General features: G+C 40.3%; 1 long non-coding RNA gene across 1 annotated transcript in view; it reads left to right on the top strand.

Moving 5' to 3' along the window:
- Positions 1-18,668, top strand: part of LOC128932063 (uncharacterized) — a 269,075-nt gene that overhangs the window by 196,187 nt on the left and 54,220 nt on the right. The window contains exon 4 of the long non-coding RNA XR_008481382.2: positions 17,119-17,207. This is a non-coding gene — a long non-coding RNA (uncharacterized LOC128932063). The remainder of the gene's footprint in view (positions 1-17,118; positions 17,208-18,668) is intronic.

Raw genomic sequence — 18,668 nt, 5'->3', positions numbered from 1 at the left:
CAATACGTACATAAATGCATGCAGCTGTTATCAATAAAAGTTTGTTTACAAAACCAGATGACAGGCTGTATTTGTTCCATGGGCCATAATTCTCTGACCCCTGATTTAGGGGAAGAAATAATATGGGCTCAGAAGTCACATACTCTGGTTTTGATGCGTGGCTCTGCCACTCTGTAGCTGTGTGATCTTTGACAATTTGTATAACTTCTTTTAGCCTCAGTTTCTTCATATGAAAAGTGGGGATGATACAAGCACATTCCTCATAGGGTTGTTGCAAGTATTGAATGATGTATACAGGTAAAACACTTAATAAAGTGCCTAGCACACAGGAAGTACTTAATAAATGCTAAAGGGTATACTTTTTTCCAGAATGGCCATATTATGGTGTGCAATCCTCATGACAAATCTATGAGAAAATTGAAGATTAGGAAAGTTAAATGACTTGCTTCTGTCCCAAAGCCAAGAAGAGTTGGAGCTAATTGATTTACCAGAATAACTCATCATGTTCTTGATAAGCAGAGAACAGTATTCACAAGGGATGGTGAAAGGTCAGGGAGGGAAGCATCAATCCATTATTTACTTAAAGGCTTTCCTCATTTATGGCTCAAATCCTTACTGAACACTCCAACTTCATGATGTGAGGCTAGTTTCTGAACCCAGGGGTCTGAACAGGGGTGGAGCCACAGAAGAACAAATTTCTGTGTTATGGTTTGGTGCTGAGCTTGGCCAATGTTGCTGCAGGTGTTTGTGTATATTGGACTGTGTCTTTGGAGTCCTTTGGCTTATGGCCCCAGAGGACAGGATATTGCTATTTATGCTACCCTACACTTAGGCTAGGTTCTTGATTATATTTAAGGAAGGAGGTGCTGTGTTTATTAGCCATCTCCAAAACCCTTTATTTACGGGATGATTTCAAGGATAAATACATAATAGAGAAAGGTGGTTAAGAGCTTTGTGGTCAAACAGACTCTGGTTCAAATCTCACATCTCACTTTGTAATTTACTTAAGCCACTGGAGCCTCACTTTTCTCATCTGTAGAATGAGGACACTAATATTGCCTGGTAATAGTGAGAATTAGGTAGTATATATAATATGTGTAAAGTGCTTATTGAAATGACTGGCACAGAGTATGTGCTCAAAACATTATATTAAAAAGTAGTCTTAAAACAAAAATTCAAAAGTTAGCACAAGTCTAAAGTAGTGTCCTGAAGATTCCAAAAAGAATGGCTTCCCAAAGCTGGGAGGGATCTGAAAGAATGCATGGTTCAGTGCCTATTTTCAGCAGAAAGATGTCTAGTAATTCTGGGACAAGTGATATTATCAAGCTCAACAATGCAAGGAGACTCTTTAATCAGTTTCAATGGCCTTTTCCTGGCATTTTATAACCTTGACATCCAGCTCCATCCAGCTTCAAGCCCCTTAGAATCTGAGACCCTGACTGTCATTGAAAAACCTTAGCACCTTGGAATAGCCCAGACTAAAATGGAGGTTCCAAAAATGTTTGGCAAATGAACAGAAGAAAGTTATTAAAAAAAATATCCTTTGGTCCAAGTGAAATCCTTCTAATTTCAATTTTAATTTCTTTCTGTTTTTGTCCAACTGGTTAATAACTTCACTATCAAAAATTTGAAAGCAGTAATTTAGAAGTCCCTCAGGCATCTCTTCTCTATGATAATCCACCCCCAATTCCTTTATCTTGTTCTTTTCTTTGAATCAGTTTTAAGCTCTGCTCTTGATAGGTGTGGAGTTACATGATCCCACTCAGCTGAAGCGCTCATGGGATGAATGGGGATAGTATTTCTGGAGCCACTGCAGATAATTTGCAAGGCAGAACATCCAATTATAGGTAATCATGAGTCACCTCAAGATTATTTAGAAAGTGGCTTGATATTGCCTTTTGGCCATAAACAACTGAATATGAATTAAAATAGATTTGAGATAACTTGACTACGAATTTCTACCATTATTTATGTTTTCCACAACTTTCATTCTGTCATGCATTCAACTTCAGCATCCTTGGATACAGGAGTTGCAGATGTCAGAATGTATTTTACAGGTAATGGTACCTTGTTTGGAACTGTATTGGCTTTTTAAAAATGCTATTCATGTGGCATTGAGACTCATTAAGACATCAGAATAGTAAATGGAATAAATTAGCCCTACAAATTCTGTTTCTTTCCACCCACGGCAATGTTTTAAAAACAGAAATAGCTTTTTTAGTATAAATATATCTTCCATACATACTGAAAACCTTAAAAAATTTACCAAAAATAGAAACCACTGTTAATTTAACACCTAGAGATGCCCATGATTAGCTTTTCAGAGTAGGTCTTTTAGTCTGTCTGTTTTTGTGTATCTTATTTTGTCTCATACTCTATTTAGAAACATTAAATCACCCCATGTGTTCTGTTTTGGGATATTGTATTCATCACTTAATCTTTACGGCATCAATAAATATAGAAATTTATCATCATTTTAACCAGCTGGAGAGTGATGTTTCATTAATGTATTGACACTTCCATCATGATTTCAAAATCATCTTATCCTCACCTTTCACTCCAGATACTGCTGTTATGGCTACTTACACAGGGGCATTGACTAATTTTGTGCAGAAACAATTTAATTATCTTCTCAGAAATGGTGCTGGAACAACTGGATATTCACATACAAAAATGAACCTCAATCCCTGCTTCATTTCATATGTAACAATTAAAGTGAAATAGATCATAGCCCTAACTGTAAGATCTAATAGTATAAAGTTTCTACAGAAAATAGGAGAAAACTTTTTGACCTTGAGTTAGACAAAGATTTTAGATAGGACATAAAAATAATAAATCGTGAAAAAATATTGATAACTTGAACTTTGTACAGATTAAAAGCTTTTCCTCTTCAAAAGACACTGTGAAAATATGAAGAAAATATTTGCAAAATAAGTATCTGATCAAGAACTTGTGTCCTGAGTACATAAAGAGCTCTGACAACTCAATAAAAAGATAACCTACTAAAAATATTGTCAAGAGAGTTGAATGGATATTTTACCAAAAAATATGTATGAAAGCAAATAAGTACTTGAAAATGTGCTTAACAGTATTGCTCATTAGGGAAATGCAAATTAAAACCACACTGAGATTCCATTCCACATCTACTAGAATGGTTAAAATTAATGACTGATATTAATAGTATCAAGTGTTAACAAGGATGGGACTGCAAGATATTGTAGCCTCTGTAGAAAACATTGTGACAGTTCTTGTTAACAGAAACAATAGTCACTATAAGATCAAGCAATCTCATTCCTAGGTATTGTCTCAGAAAAAAAATGTATTCACACAAAGACTTGTACTTGAATGTTCATAGCAGCTTGTTTTTCATAATAGCACCAAACCGGAAGCAACCCAAATGTCCTTGGATAAGCAAACTGTGGTGTATCCATATAATAGAGTACTATTAGCAACAAAGGGGGTGAATAATGCATGCGTACTACAAACATGGACGAACTTCAAAGGCGTTATTATAGGGAAATAAGCCAGACTCAAGAGACTTCATACTGTATCATTCCATTCATGTGAAATTCTAGAAGAGGTAAAACTTTATTGATAGGAAGTTGATAAGTGGCTTCGAGGGCCTGGGGTGAGGGTAAAGATTGACTGTAAAAGGACCTGCCAGACCTTTTTGGGTTGATGACAGTCTTTTATATCATGATTCTAGTAGTGGTTAAGTGACTGTACACATTGATCAAACTCATTGATGTGCACCTTTAAAATGAGTGAATTGTATGCAACTTAAACCTCAGTAGGGGGAATCAAAAATAATAAGGTCTTTTTGGGAAGTCAAGTCAAGGGGATGGTCTGTGATTCCTACTGTTGTAAAATGATTCACACAAGCCTGTGGTGTGCATTCTGGAATCATCCAGCAGGCATTCTAGATGAACCTGGGTTCTGGAGTCATCCAGAGCCAGGGTGGAATCATCCAGCAGGGTTCTGGATGGGTCTAAGTTCTGGAATCATCCAGCAAGCATTTATTAAGCAGCAACATTTTAGTCATTGCGTCCATAAGTATCCACAGTTACAATTGCTGTGGGCATTGGTGATTTTCTTTATGTTAACTTGTCAGGGAGGGATGATCTTACCAGAAGCATCCTGAACCTGTGCTCTGCATGATTAGAAATTATTGGTAAACTGTGCAGTGAGGAGGTCTACATTACTGTCTCTGATTTGGAATCTTGTCTAATTTGGTTCATGAAGGTTTCTGAGAAGTCAGGAGGGGGCAGAGGGACTTTTCCCCGCCCATGTCCTAGCATGGCCAGTGTCTCGAATAGTCTTTACATTGTTCTCTCTTTTAGTACTTTCTTCTCATCTCCTCAACCTTGTCCCCACTCCATCTCCACTGTGGATTTTACTACATGTTCTTATCAGTCACTGATTTCTATGTAAAATACTCAGTTAGCTCTCTTGAATAGGCGCCTTATTTTTGCCCTTCAATTCCCTCTTCAATTTACCTTTTGCATAGCTTGATACACATCGGTGGCATTAAATAAATAAACCATAATTAATACATATTTGGCTCTTGTACTGTTTATTTTCCTTTTCTGAAATTCAGATCAGAATACACGCCCCACAGCTTGAATATTTAACTACTAAACCAAAGGGACTTTGGTTTAGTATTTCCTACCCTCTTCTTTCCCTTTTTTATAGTAAACTAATTATTTTAACTAGGGGAATGGCATTGTTCCAGGCCCTTCAATTTTCACCTTAATAATGGGATGACTAAAAAGAAGATACTCATGGAAGCAGCAGTCACATGTGTATGCTTATGGAAAAGGAGGAAGTCCCCAGGAAGATTAATTTGCTTCTTGAAAAGTGTTCCCAACTAGCAGCCATGTGTTGTGCACGTTCACCAAGAGTCTTGAAGAGCCAGACTTAGAACAAACAGTTTTCAACATCCCCTCTGAAGTCACTAATATGCATCACTAAACATTTATAAAGCGGAGGAAATATGTCTGGTGGAAATGTTTCTGAAATAATGTCTAGGGAAGCACCATGAAATAACTCTCATTATTGTCTGGTCAGTAGAAGGAAACTGTGCACTTGTTATGGATGATCGAAACAGAAATATTTATTCAATGATTACTGTGTGTCATGAACTCCATATACATCTCGCTACTGAATCTTTATAATAATCTTAGCAGTTTGGAACATGTTTTATCTCCATTTTACCGATGGGGAAGCTGAGGCTCATAGAGACTGAATAACTTCCCTGAAATTACACAACAAGGAAGTGTGGAGTTTGCAACCAGGCCTGCCCTGTTCCAAGTCTGGGTTTTCAGCCATCGATCTCCTACCTGTCCATGAACTGCTTCTGTAGGAATTTGGCATCACTGTCCACCAGCAGTGTTGGCGCTTTACCATCAGGGCTGGTAAAGAATTTTATTTCCAGCAGCCAACAATCAGAGTGGCAGTCAGATAATTAACTTGTCTCCCTGAAGGAGCTTTGTTCATGGGACAGTCTTCACAAAGGACATGAAAAGGCACTTGGCAAATTGCAAAAGGAAATAACGCTTCAAAATGAAAAATTGATGCACATTTATCAATGTGGGTAACAAAAGAGCAGTTCCATCTATTTGGGGCCATCTCTGAAGTCGGTTACAAAGGGCTATACTGACGAGGAGAATGGTTGCATTCCTTGATTCTAATCTTCTACCCGAACAGATGTGACTTCCTGATCATTGCATTACCCAGGCCCCAGATGGGCTTTGCTTGTTTGTTTGTTTTACTTATTTATTTATTTCCAATTTCTGTTTTAATAATGGTGGAACGCACCAGAGTGTCCTAGCAGGTGTTTGCAGTGGACAATGACAAGCTTTTAAAATGTTTTCTATCAGATAGATTTGAACGTAAAAGCCATTTTTAACACCGAGAGGGAAAAGCAGTTTGCATTTTCCTCATTTTAACTCTTGTAATAGTGGAGATGGGGCATCATGCGATATTGGGTTTTGCAGGTACCAGGATTTTGAAACAGAAGGAATATCCTCAGTTGACAAAAGAAAAGTACATTTGAAAGGCTCATGGTGACTACGGATTTCCTATTTGATTTATCAGGGCATCAAACAAACACACTGAATAATAATAATTCGCTGTCCTTTTCTGTCTCCACCTCCTCCAAACATGCCTTCCCACCTCATGTTCTCAGCAGCGAAGTGTGAGGTAAATAGAGGCATTTCCTAAAATTCCATCAGTGGGAATTAGCACAGAAGAATAGATAGTTAAGTGTTCTTAGATGAAGCCAGATGTCTCTGTTTAGTCTCATTTACAGAGCTGGAGTAAAGGACATTTTATGCATATTTCAATTAAAGGAATAAAAATTGGATTTAATAATGAAAAATGAGATAAAACCCTTTTGCCATTAATTAAATCAAACACCAAACAACCCAATAATTGTAAAAAACAATAACCTACTCTTGGGGCCTTGGAAGGATCCAGCTCTATTCCTTCCTCAGCACTACTGAATACAGGAAGGGCTTTTAGGGTGTCTACTAATAATGCTGCCGATTAAAAAAAATTCCTATCTGAACTCTTAAGAGGCTGATCTGAGCTTTCCCACCTAATTGCAGCTACTTGCTCCTCAGTGATCAAGTTCTTAGATGCTATGATGTCTGTGCTGGCACTTGGCATTCTGTTGGTATAAACAGACAGCTTTTATCACAAGCTGCTATCATCAAAAGACAATAACAAGTTTCTTCATCTACATACGGAAATAAATCTTGCAAATCCACATAACATTTGTATTTAAATGGGATGAACAAGATTAATTTATGTATTTTTTCAGTCTTTCCCTTTTCCTTGCCTTCTCAAAATGAATTTTTCATGTGGTAACAGCCCTCAACCTTCCTTTGTCAAGTAGAATTTGAGTAATGGGCAAAGGAAAACAAAAGTGGAGCTGTCAGGCCCAAGGGAATTTTCTAATGAAACAAATGAAAAAATAAACAAGCAAAAAAATGGGACCAAGTATAGAGGGGAGAAGGTCAGAAGAAAGCCACATAGGCTGGGTTTCCAGGAAAGATTTCGGGAGTGGTGCGAATCAGGGAACAGCTAATCTCCATCTGGAGAACAATGAGTGGGAGAACTGGATACAGAGTATTTCTTAAAGGTGTTTTGATGTGTATGAATCATATCCTATGTTTTATCAAGATTCATGAGAATAGAGACTCGAATTCTTATTGGTTATATGTTTTATTGTACTGTAATTATTATGATTGCTAATATGTAGAAACACAGCATGTCCAAGACCACATAAGCCTCTGCTTATATCAATATATTCATCTAGTTTTTTGGTTTACTTAGCTGTTTTCTACCTCTTTTGAGTAAAGTACTAATATGTCTTAGAGTCTTACTTATGTCGTTTTTATAGGATCATTGATTATGTGACCTCAGGTGATACCCAAACCTTCTAGCACCCCCAACCCTGTGTTGTCCTGTCTTACAGCTAATTTAGCTTCTGAATGAGAGGGAGGAGGGGTAACCTGGCTAAGTTCCTTCTGTTCCATCTCCCAGTCATGGAGTGGCATGTGAAGACATTCTGGAACTGGATTGAGACGCTGTTCAGAGAGCCGAGCATGACTGCTATTTTCACCTGTAAGCCTCCTGTGCAGCACCTTTTAAGAAAAAAATTTTTTTGATAGTCTTGTTCTGTCACCCAGGCTGGAGTGCAGTGGTGTGATCATAGTTCACTGCAGCCTCTAACTCCTGGATTCAAGTGATCCATTTCCTCCTCCTGAGTAGCTGGGACTACAGGCCTGTGTCACCACACCTGGCTAATTTTTAAAAAATTATTATTTTTTTTAGAGACAGGGGTCTTGCTATGTTGCCCAGGCTGGTCTCAAACTCCTGACCTCAAATGGTCTGTATTAGTCCATTTTCACACTGCTGATAAAGACATACCTGACACTGAGTAATTTATAAAGAACAAAAAAAGCTTTAATGGATTCAAAAGCTCCATGTGGCTGGGAAGGCCTCACAATCACGGCGGAAGGTGACAGGCACATCTCACGTGGCGGCAGATGAGAGGAGAATGAGATCCAAGAGAAAGGGGAAACCCCTTATAAAATCAAGAGGTCTTGTGAGACTTATTCAGTACCAGGAGAACAGTGTGGGGGAAACCATCTCCATGATTCAATTATTTCCCACCAGGTTCCTCGCACAACACATGAGAATTATGGGAGCTACAATTCAAGGTGAGATTTGGGTGGGGATATAGCCAAACCCTATCTTGGTCCTTCCACCTCTGTCTCCCCATGTGCTGGGATTGCAGGTATGAGTCACTGTGCCCAGGCATTAGCACCCCTTTTAGAATCTATTTGCTGCTGTTGTCTTTGGAGTTCATTCAATGATGGGAAAGCCATTGACATCTCTGAGTCTGAATGAGACTGGATGACCTCCAATATCCTGTTCAACTTAAAAACATTATGGCTTTATAACATATACAGATTGTTTATTTACAGATGAAGTAATTCCCTGAGATTAATTGAGGAAATGGGGAAACCGTAGGTCGTTTAGCATATTAGCTCTATGTGCCAGTTCAGATTTTGGCATTGGATGTATTTGATGCATTTGACACGACTGTGGAACCTGCTTTTGTATTTATAGATCTCATAGTGATTTGTGTTTCCACTGACATTCATATAGTCAGGATGGCAGATGTTAAGGGAAGTTTGAAATTTCTTTCCTCACCATTGTGAAAGGTAAGGACATTTCTCCGCTGCACAAATATTCTAGCCTTCTTTTGACTCAATCTGAAATATAATAATAATAATAGAAGAGAGAACTGGATCACTGTGGCAGTTTAAACTACAGAGCAGAAAATAGTAAGCTGCTAAGGTATGCTGGAGTAATCTTGAGACTAACTTAAAGAAAAATCAAATGGTAAGTTACCTTTGTTCTGATAACACTAAGTTTGTACATTCAGTGTGGATATTGATTATTTTGTAGTTTGTGGATAATCTTTGATATGCCATTGACTTGATTTCTCTCTTTTTTTTGTTTCTATTCTTTTAAACTTTTTAAATTTTTTTATCATTTTTTTTCCAACTTTTAGACTCAGGGGGTACACTACGTGTTTGTTACCTGGGTATACTGTGTAATGCTGAGGTTTGAAATGCAAATCCCATAACCCAGGAACTGAGCATAGTACCCAATAGTTAGTTTTTCACTGCTTATCCCCCCTCTCTGCCCCCTCTACTAGTCCCCAGTATCTATTGTTGAGGACCTGATGTTTAGCTCCCACTTATAAGTAAGAACATGTGGTATTTGGTTTTTTGTTCCTGCATTAAAATTTCCTTAGGATGATGGCCTCCAACTGCAATCCTGTTGCTGCATAGAACATGATTTTCTTCCTTTTTATGGCCATATAGTATTCCATGGTGTATATGTACTGCGTTTTCTTTTTCCAATCCACCATTGATGGGCACCTAGGTTGATTCTATGCCTTTGCTCTCATGAATAGTGCTGTGATGAACATGTGAGTGTGTGTGTCTTTTTGATAGACCCATTTGTTTTCCTTTGGATATATACCCAGTAATGGGATTCCTGGGTCAAATGGTATTTCTGTTTTAAGTTCTTGAGAAATCTCCAAACTACTTTCCACAGTGGCTAAACTAATTTACATTCCCACTGACAGTGTATAAGCATTCCCTTTTCTGTGCAGCCTTGCCAGCATCTGTTGTTTTTTGACTTTTTCATAATGGCCATTTTGACTGATGTGAGACGATACGTCACTGTGGTTATGATTTGCATTTCTTTGATGATTGGTGATGACGAGCATTGAGAAAATGTTTGTTGGTCACTTGCATGTCTTCTTTGGAGAAGTGTCCGTTTATGTCTTTTGCCCATTTTTAAATGGGGTTGTTTCTTGCTTCTTCAGTTGTTTAAATTTCTTATAAATTCTGGATATTAGACCTTTGTCAAATGCATAGTTCATGAATATTTTTCTTCTCTTCTGTAGGTTGTCTGTTTACTCTGTTGATAGTTTATTTTCCTGTGCAGAAGTTCTTTGGTTTAATTAGGTCTCACTTACGAAACGTGTTTTTGTTGCAATTGCTGTTGAGGACCTAGTCATAAAGTGTTTCCCAAGGCCCATGTCCAGAATGGTATTTCCTAGGGTTTCTTCTAGGATTATTATAGTTTTAGGTCTGAGATTTAAATATTTGATCCATCTTGAGTTAATTTTTGTGTACGGAGAAAGGTAAGAGTTCAGTTGTATTGTTCTACATATGGTTATCCAGCTATTCCAGCATCATTTATTAAATAGGGAGTCCTTTCTGCATTGCTAACTTTTATTGACTTTGTTCAGGATTAGGTGGCTGTGGGTGTGTGGCTTTATGACTTGATTTATCTTAATTTCAGTTTCTTTTTTTTTTTTTTTTTTGAGACCGAGTTTCGCTCTTGTTATCGAGGCTGGAGTGCAATGGGGCAATCTCGGCTCACCACCACCTCCGCCTCCTGGGTTCAGGCAATTCTCCTGCCTCAGCCTCCTGAGTAGCTGGGATTACAGGCATGTGCTGCCATGCCCAGCTAATTTTTTGTATTTTTAGTAGACACGGGGTTTCACCATGTTGACCAGGATGGTCTCGATCTGTTGACCTCATGATCCACCCGCCTCAGCCTCCCAAAGTGCTGGGATTACAGGCTTGAGCCACCGCGCCCGGCCAATTTCAGTTTCTTATTCATAAGTAAGGTAATGCTGCCCGTCTTACAGAAGGATGGAGTTGAGCAAATTATTGACTAATGCATTTAGCACATACCTGGCACCCAGCGTATGTTTACCTGAGGATAAGGATGATGATGATGACGATCAATGATAATGATAGTAGCACTTATTCTTCAAGATAAATTTTTTTTTTTTTTTTTTGAGATGGAGTTTTGCTCTTGTTACCCAGGCTGGAGTACAGTGGCGTGATCTCAGCTCACCGCAACCTCTGCCTCCTGGGTTCAGGCAATTCTCCTGCCTCAACCTCCTGAGTAGCTGGCATTACAGGCACGCGCCACCATGCCCAGCTAATTTTTTGCATTTTTAGTAGAGACGGGGTTTCACCATGTTGACCTGTATGGTCTCGATCTCTTGACCTTGTGATCCACCCGCCTTGGCCTCCCAAAGTGCTGGGATTACAGGCGTGAGCTGTTGTGCCCGGCCCTCAAGATATATTCTTATAAATACCTAGGGTTGGTAGCTGGATGGGTAGGCAGAGGCTTTGTCTTGAATCCTGTACATGCTGCCCAGTATTGTTATGTTTCACACATTACTTCATCTCTGTGAGCCTCAGCTCCCTTCTCAGAGTAGAAGAGGGTAAAGACAGAAGCATCTCCACAGTTTTTTTTTTATGAGAACTAAATGGTTTAATATGTAAAATTCTTAGCTGAGTGTCTCAGAGAAAGTGCTCAATAAATGGTGGCAGTAGTCGCTGCTGTTGGGATTATTACTGACAAAATCTAATGTGTGAGCATGCCCATCTTTTTTCCATGTTAGGACACTGAAGCCTTGATGGGAGTTCAGCTCCAGTGTCTGCAGAGAGAGAGGAAGCACCCCTTGCTTGTGATGGGGCAAGGGTAGGCTGCTTAACCACACAGGGTAAATGCCTAGTGGCAGACAGTCTTGCCCAAGAAGGGAGGTACTTTGAAGAAACTCCAAAGCATGGTAGACTTCCTTTTGGACTTATTAACTCCAAATACAAAGTAACATAAGATTTTAGTAAAGTATTCAACAATATAGAACTGAAAAGCATACAATCTCACCCTTGCCATCTCTCAGGCTGCCACTCAAACTGTTAGCAGTTTGGTGAATTTCCTCACAGATGCTTCCCCGTGCACATAGAATCATTTAAATTACATATATTTAAGTAAAATTTACATTGTTCATTATGCTTTTTATTATTCTTAAGTGGGATTGTGTTACATATGATTCTGCAACCTGCTTTCTTCCCCTAACCCTGTGTCATGGACATCTTCCTAGGTTTTAGAATATGGGATACATTTTACAAATGAAGAAGCTGGAATAAGGGAGTTAGATGATTCTGTTTCCTTGGTGGCTTTATGGTGTGTTTGTCTTAGGTATTGGTGAGATGACAGGCAACAGACCAAGCTTCTCTCCTGTTAGCATCCATGAAGGTTAAGGTAGAAACAGGTCTGTGCATGAACAATGGCTGTCCAGGGAAAGCTGCTAAACAAATTGTACTCACAGCAGTTTGTCCAGACAAAGATGGCAGGCATTTCTAAGTAGAGCTTTTAATGATCTCTCAAGATCTAATATCTTTAACGCCGAAAGACTTCTGGTGTTATTCCTTTGGCTGTATCTTAATGGAGTATAATGGTTAAAACTTTGCTCTTTGTAGTATGTATGACTTTAGGTCAGTTCCTAGCTTTACTACTGACTAGTGTGTGACTTTTAGAAAATTACTTAATCTCTACAAACTTTACCCCTCTAGTTGTTAAACAGGCAGAAGAATAGTTCAGACCTCAGAGAGAGTTAGGGGGATAAATTGAGATGATGCATGTGAAGTGGTCAGCATAGTGACTGCTGATGGCATGTGCTCAGTAAATGGAAGGTATTCTCAGAGTAAGCTTTGAACCATCTGGGTTCACTAAAGAGGCTGGAAAATAATACGCAATGATATGGGATGTCTGGCTGATAAATTCTACCAAAGAACTGCTTGCTGAACACCCACCGAGTGCCCAGTGCTACATCCAGCAACAGAGTGAATGGGAAAGTGATGATAGCCATCCCTGCTCTGGAATAGTTTACAGAGTCCTCGGGGAGGGGGATGAATTCAAGCCTAATACAAACAACTGAACAATAAAAATAAGCTCACAAGAGGACTGGATGCATGTTCCATGGATGCAGGGAAAGGAGCCATATTTAATTCTCACCATGGAGATGGTTCATTCTCATCTTACCCCTTCTTCCTTGGTACCCACCTCTTCAGTAGCTCAAGTTGCAAGCTTAATTTAGCCAACTGATGTGCTTTGCTGTTTTTTTTTTAATGCTCTAATTTTTAAATTGTCAATAATTTGAAAAATCAGGCGTATTTTACATAAAAATCTGGAATTCTGTCTTTTCTTGAAAGAAGATCAGCTGCAGCTGAGTAGTTATTGCTCCTTTTTTCCCTGGGTTATACTTTCTTGTTTCCTAGTCCTCACCTGGCCCACTCCTTTCATGCCTGCCGCCTGTCTGGTCCCTGCTCTGATACCTCGTGCTCTCCATGGGCATGGAGTCATTGCTCTCACATGCTCTCTCTTTGGGACACCCTGCTCTCTCTCCTTTGCCTGGTTAACTACTACTCTCCTTCCCATCTCAGCTCCAGGTGAACGTCTTCCTGGAAGGCTTGCTCAGTGACCTGATTGCTTTTGCAGTCTTGATTTCCCTCTTGTACTCTCTCATCCCATGGTGATTCTAAGAGGAAGGTTGGAGAAAGTGCTCTACCTCAAGAAGATAAGAAGACTGACTTCTAACTCCCCTGCAGACAAAGCACCCACTTACTGCCTGCACCTGTGAGAAGACCACTCCCAAATGCCCTGCTCCAGCCACCATGGCACTTACTCAATATAAATACAGTACAGTTTGTTTGTTTGTCTAAGCATTTGATTCATATCTATCTCTTCCACTGTAAAATTTAGCACATCATTGTGTCTGCAGAGCCTACCATGTTGCCTGGCCCGCTGGAAGTGCTTAACGAATATTAAATAAATGAAAAACTAAGTAGTTTGGTTAAATTCTTCACTTGAGAAATGGCACTGCATAATTGGCTCTGTTGATTTGGTCACAGAAACCTTCTGAATATTTATGTTCCTCTCAGAGAAGATGGGAGGTATCAAGGCAAATTCCTACTTTCTCCTCAAGAGGAAATTAAAAATTAGGAGCAAAATTTGCACCTCTGGATCAATATATGGCAAAATTTCAGATCTGTAACCTTAAAACCCTAGCAATTAACTTTGTTTGAAAAGGTCAATGGTAGTTGTGCTCTTCTCCTCTGACAAGCTGAGCTGTCCAACAGAACTCAGTTTAAATTAGAAATATCTTTGGCAAAGTTAATCAGACCTTGCTTAGACTGCCATCCTGCAGGGGAGGTATATCTGTCGGGATTCCAAGCTGCTCTGGGGAGCAGTCAAGGTTTTCTTTTGCCATTCTGAATACAGCATGAAAATCTTGTCACCACCCATCAAAGAACCTAACAGTAAAAGTAGCTGCTGTTTTTGAGCGTCTGCTCTGGTCCAGGTCCTGTACATTCCTTTATATATATTACCTTCACAAAATTTTCATCACTTGTGAGGTTAACTTCATTAATATTCTTATTACAGGTAGGGGAAACTGAGGCTCAGAGAGGTTAAACCACTTGTCCAAAGTCACACAGTACACGGAACCTCTTACTGCTCAAACCTGGATTGTCTGGTTCCTCCATCCATGATATCTCAAATTCTGGGTTGAAAAGCTGGGCATGGTGGCTCATACCTGTAATTCCAGCACTTTGGGTGGCCGAGGTGGGCAGATCATGAGGTCAGGAATTTGAGACCAGCCTGTCTAAGATGGTGAAATCCTGTCTCTACTAAAAATACAAAAATTAGCAGGACACAGTGGTGGGTAATCCCAGCTACTTGGAAGGCTGAGGCAGGAGAATCGCTTGAACCCAGGAGACAGAGGTTGCAGTGAGCTGAGATGGCACCATTGCACTCCAGCTTGGGCAACAAGAGTGAAATTCTGTCTAAAAAAAAAAAAATTCTGGGTAGTGGGAAAAGTACCTTGGGTTCCAGAGGGAAAGCTGGCTCATTGTATTATGTCCCGAGTATTTATCCCTTGAATTCCCTGCATGTTTATGGAGTTAGGATAAAGTAGTCCAGTTTGGGCCAAAGAGATATTCCAAAGGAGTCTGTGAGAGTGAAGGGGGTAGAAATAACAACTCTTTCATGGGTGTCTTAGTCTGTACAAGCTGCTATAACAAGTATACCATAAACTAGGTGGCTTATAGACAACAGAAATTTATTTCTCATGGTTCTGGAGGCTTGGAAGCCCAAGATCAGGGTGCCTGCACATTCAGTGTCTGGTGAGGGGTTGGTCTTCTGGTTCATAGATGGTGCCTGCTCTCTGTGTTTTCATATGGTCGATGGAAGACCAAGACAGCTCTGTAGGGACTCTAAGGGCACCAATCTCATTTATGATGGCTCCACCCTTGTGACCTAATCATCTCCCAAAGGCCCCATCTCTCAATACAATTGTCTTTGGGATTCAGATTTTAACACACACATTTTGGGTGTACACAAACATTCAGACCATAGTAGAGGATTTCACTGTAAGGTAATTTTGTGCTAACATGTAAATTCTGTCTCCATGTAGTAGACAGGAAAGGCAGTAGGTCATGGGGGTAGAGAAGGATATGGATTTTGGATCATCTGGGACCCAAGTTCAAGTCTTAGCCTTTTCACCTACAAGCTGGGTGACCTTGGGCAAGTTACTTAACCTCTTTGAGTCTCAGTTTTCTCTTTCACAGAAAGATCTTTATCTGTGTCTCACAAGGTTGTTGTGAAGACAGAGATATTGTTGAGAAGTCCCTAAAATTCTGATTTGGCTTATGTTGTGTGCTGGATATACAAAAGTTTATTGCTGTCATAGAACTTACAATGTTGGGAAAGATGAACCAAAAAGACAATTGTAATAAGATATGTTAAATGCTGTTATGGGGGAAATATTGCAGGCTGTGTAAACAGAGAGGAGTCTCTAACCCAACTTCAAGGTGAGGGTGTGATGGGTGGGAGAGACTTGAAGACAGACTAGCAGTGCACCCCAAGATTCAGAGAGGGGGCTTTCAAGAACATATTATTATTGTCACTATTAATATCTAGCTGCTCAGTAGATATCTCCCCGGTGTGTCTTTTAAGGATCTCTCATTTAACATGCCCATTGCTCAATTTTTGATTCCCCTCACTCAAGTTCCTCCATCTCCCTACATGAAACTCCATTTTTGCATTGGTCATGATCATCTTTGATTCCACACCTCTTTTAAATTCAATTTCCAGTCCCTCCATAAACCCTGTCAATGATATCTTCAGAATGAGACCACTTGTTGTCACCTCTTCTGCTACATCCCTGCATCAAGACACTGTCCTGTCTTGTCTGAACCATTTTGTTCAGACAAAATGGTTGGAATGAACAAAATGGTTTAGTGGTGGAATACTAACTGGTCTTCCAGCCTCTGCCCTGGCTCCCTATTGTCCATTCTCTGCCCACCAGCCAGGGTGGTGTTTTTACTTTGTAAGTTAGACAAGGTTGACTCCTCCGTTTAAGCTCGTCCAGAGCCGATCCTCTACTTCAGAGTCACTGCCGACATCCTCACCCCCGGTCTCCTAGCTGCCTGCTGACCACGCCTCCTACCACCTGGACTTTCACTCAGCTCTGGCCAAACCGTCTCCCCTGCTGCTCGTCAGATGCAGGCTCTTGCTGATGGCCTTTGCTGTCGCTGATTCTGCTGTTTGGTGTATTTTTCTCCCCTGATAGACAAATGGACTTGCTGCTTCATTTTACGCAGGCCTTTCCCAAGTAGCTACTCTATCTGCAGGCCCTCCTGGGCTTCCTGTGTGTGTGGCCATTTCATATCGTCACTCTCTGTCCTCTTTCTCATGGCATCTGTGACCACGTGCTATGGCATGTCTTTGCCTACTGTCTGTCTCCTTCAACCACACTATAAACTGTGAGAGTAGAGAATTTGCACATTTTATTCTCTGTGTCTTCAGCACATAGGACCATAGCTGGCACATGGTGGAGACTTAACCTCCAGTGTCCTTGGAGGGCAGATGTGTCTCCAACACTGTTCTGGTTATGAAGAGTTTCCTTGGAACTCCCGGCCAGCAACAGAAAGGATGGAATTCTTTCACTGGGACATGCTTGTTCTATCCAACAAGATACAGCATTCCATGTGCTCTTGACAGTGGGGCTTGACGCCTAGTCTATCCTGCCATTTCCCAAAGGGTGGCATCTGGGGAGCAAATGAGATGGTGGCAGGTGCACTTGGAAAAGATCAGTTGCAATAGTTATTTCTTTAACGTGCGTCAGCTTCACAAACCATGACTGAGGTTGTTATTTCTTAGGTCTGGCCTTCAGCTGTGGAGAGACCACACCGTATTCCAAATGGGAAGTTGTGGCTTACGTGACAAGAGGCCTGCAGATGCATTACAAGGTGATTTTTACCATAAAATAAGACCGAATAACGCAGTCAGAAATTTACTCTGTGATCCATTCTCTTTTAATGTTTCTGATTAGAGGAAAAAACATCTCACTTGGTGCTTAAACACTTGCCAACCATTTTTATCAAGACAGTAAGTTCAGGCTTAGACCATTCCACAGGCAGTAATCCTGTCCAGCCAGGATCTTGCAACAGTACTTGTTGCTGTATTTATTTTAATTGTTGCTTTCTATTGATGGCAGATGGTGCTGGTTTTCCATTGGTGGTTATAATATAAAATTGGAATTAAAATATGTTACATAAGATATTGAGTGGACATAAATAAAGAAAATTAAGTAAACAATAGAAGAGCAGGATGTGAGCGATAAGGGAAAATGTGGCACATATACACCATGGAATGCTATGCAGCCATAAAAAACAATGAGTTCGTGTCCTTTGTAGGGACATGGTTGGGCCTGGAAACTATCATTCTCAGCAAACTGACACAGGAACAGAGAATCTAGCGCCGCATGTTCTTACTCATAGGCAGATGTTGAACGATGAGAACACATGGACACAGGGAGGGGAGCATCACACACTGATGTCTGTCGGGGGGGAATAGGGGAGGGAAAATGGGGGGTAGGGAGTTAGAAAGGGATAACATGGGGAGAAATGCCAGATACGGGTGATGGGTATGGAGGCAGCAAACCACATTGTCGTGTATGTACCTATGCAACAATCCTGCATGTTCTTTACATGTACTCTGAACCTAAAATTCAAATATATGTATATATATATATATATATATATGTATATATATATATATATATACATATATATATATATACACACACACACATATATATACTTAAAAAAATCATGAAGGTGGAGCACAAAAGATTACTTCTGGGGAAGTCTCACTCCAGCCTGCCTCACTGAAGCAGGGTGGTAACCACCAGGCCGAGCTGCACTCTGGGATGAGTTATGGCATCCATCTGGGTAGGCTCTGGCTACTGGTCCTATTTCCAGCCCATTATCCCCTCCTAGTGACTTTGAATTGGGTCCATCAGCTGCTTTTCTGCCAACGATTCAGACCTTGCAGCCTGTCCCCTGTCCTCCGGAAACCATGGTGACCCAATTACTCCTGTTTAAGTGGCCCTCCTGTCAGCATGCAGGGACTCATTAAAACATAGTTGGAGCAGTCATAAACGTGGCATACAATGTTGCCCTTTCTAAGAACCACAGCTGGAAGTCAAAGCACGTTTCTGGTAATGTCACCATGTGCAGATTCCCATTTTCTTCTTGCCCTGCCTTGTGCTTTTGCACTTTCAAAGACTTGCCTGGGCCGTGTATGACCGCAGGAGGAGAAAATGTGATGTGACAAGACGCCTTGGCCAGTTCCACTCTCTGAATGCCACCGAGGGGCTGACAATGGCACTAGTTGAACAAGCCAAGTGATTCTTTTGAACCAAAAAG

This window comes from Callithrix jacchus, chromosome 5 (assembly GCF_049354715.1).
Source record: "Callithrix jacchus isolate 240 chromosome 5, calJac240_pri, whole genome shotgun sequence".
Taxonomy (NCBI): Eukaryota; Metazoa; Chordata; class Mammalia; order Primates; family Cebidae; genus Callithrix; species Callithrix jacchus.
The sequence above is the reverse complement of the archived record's forward strand: the minus strand, read 5'-3'. Positions and strand labels throughout refer to the sequence as shown.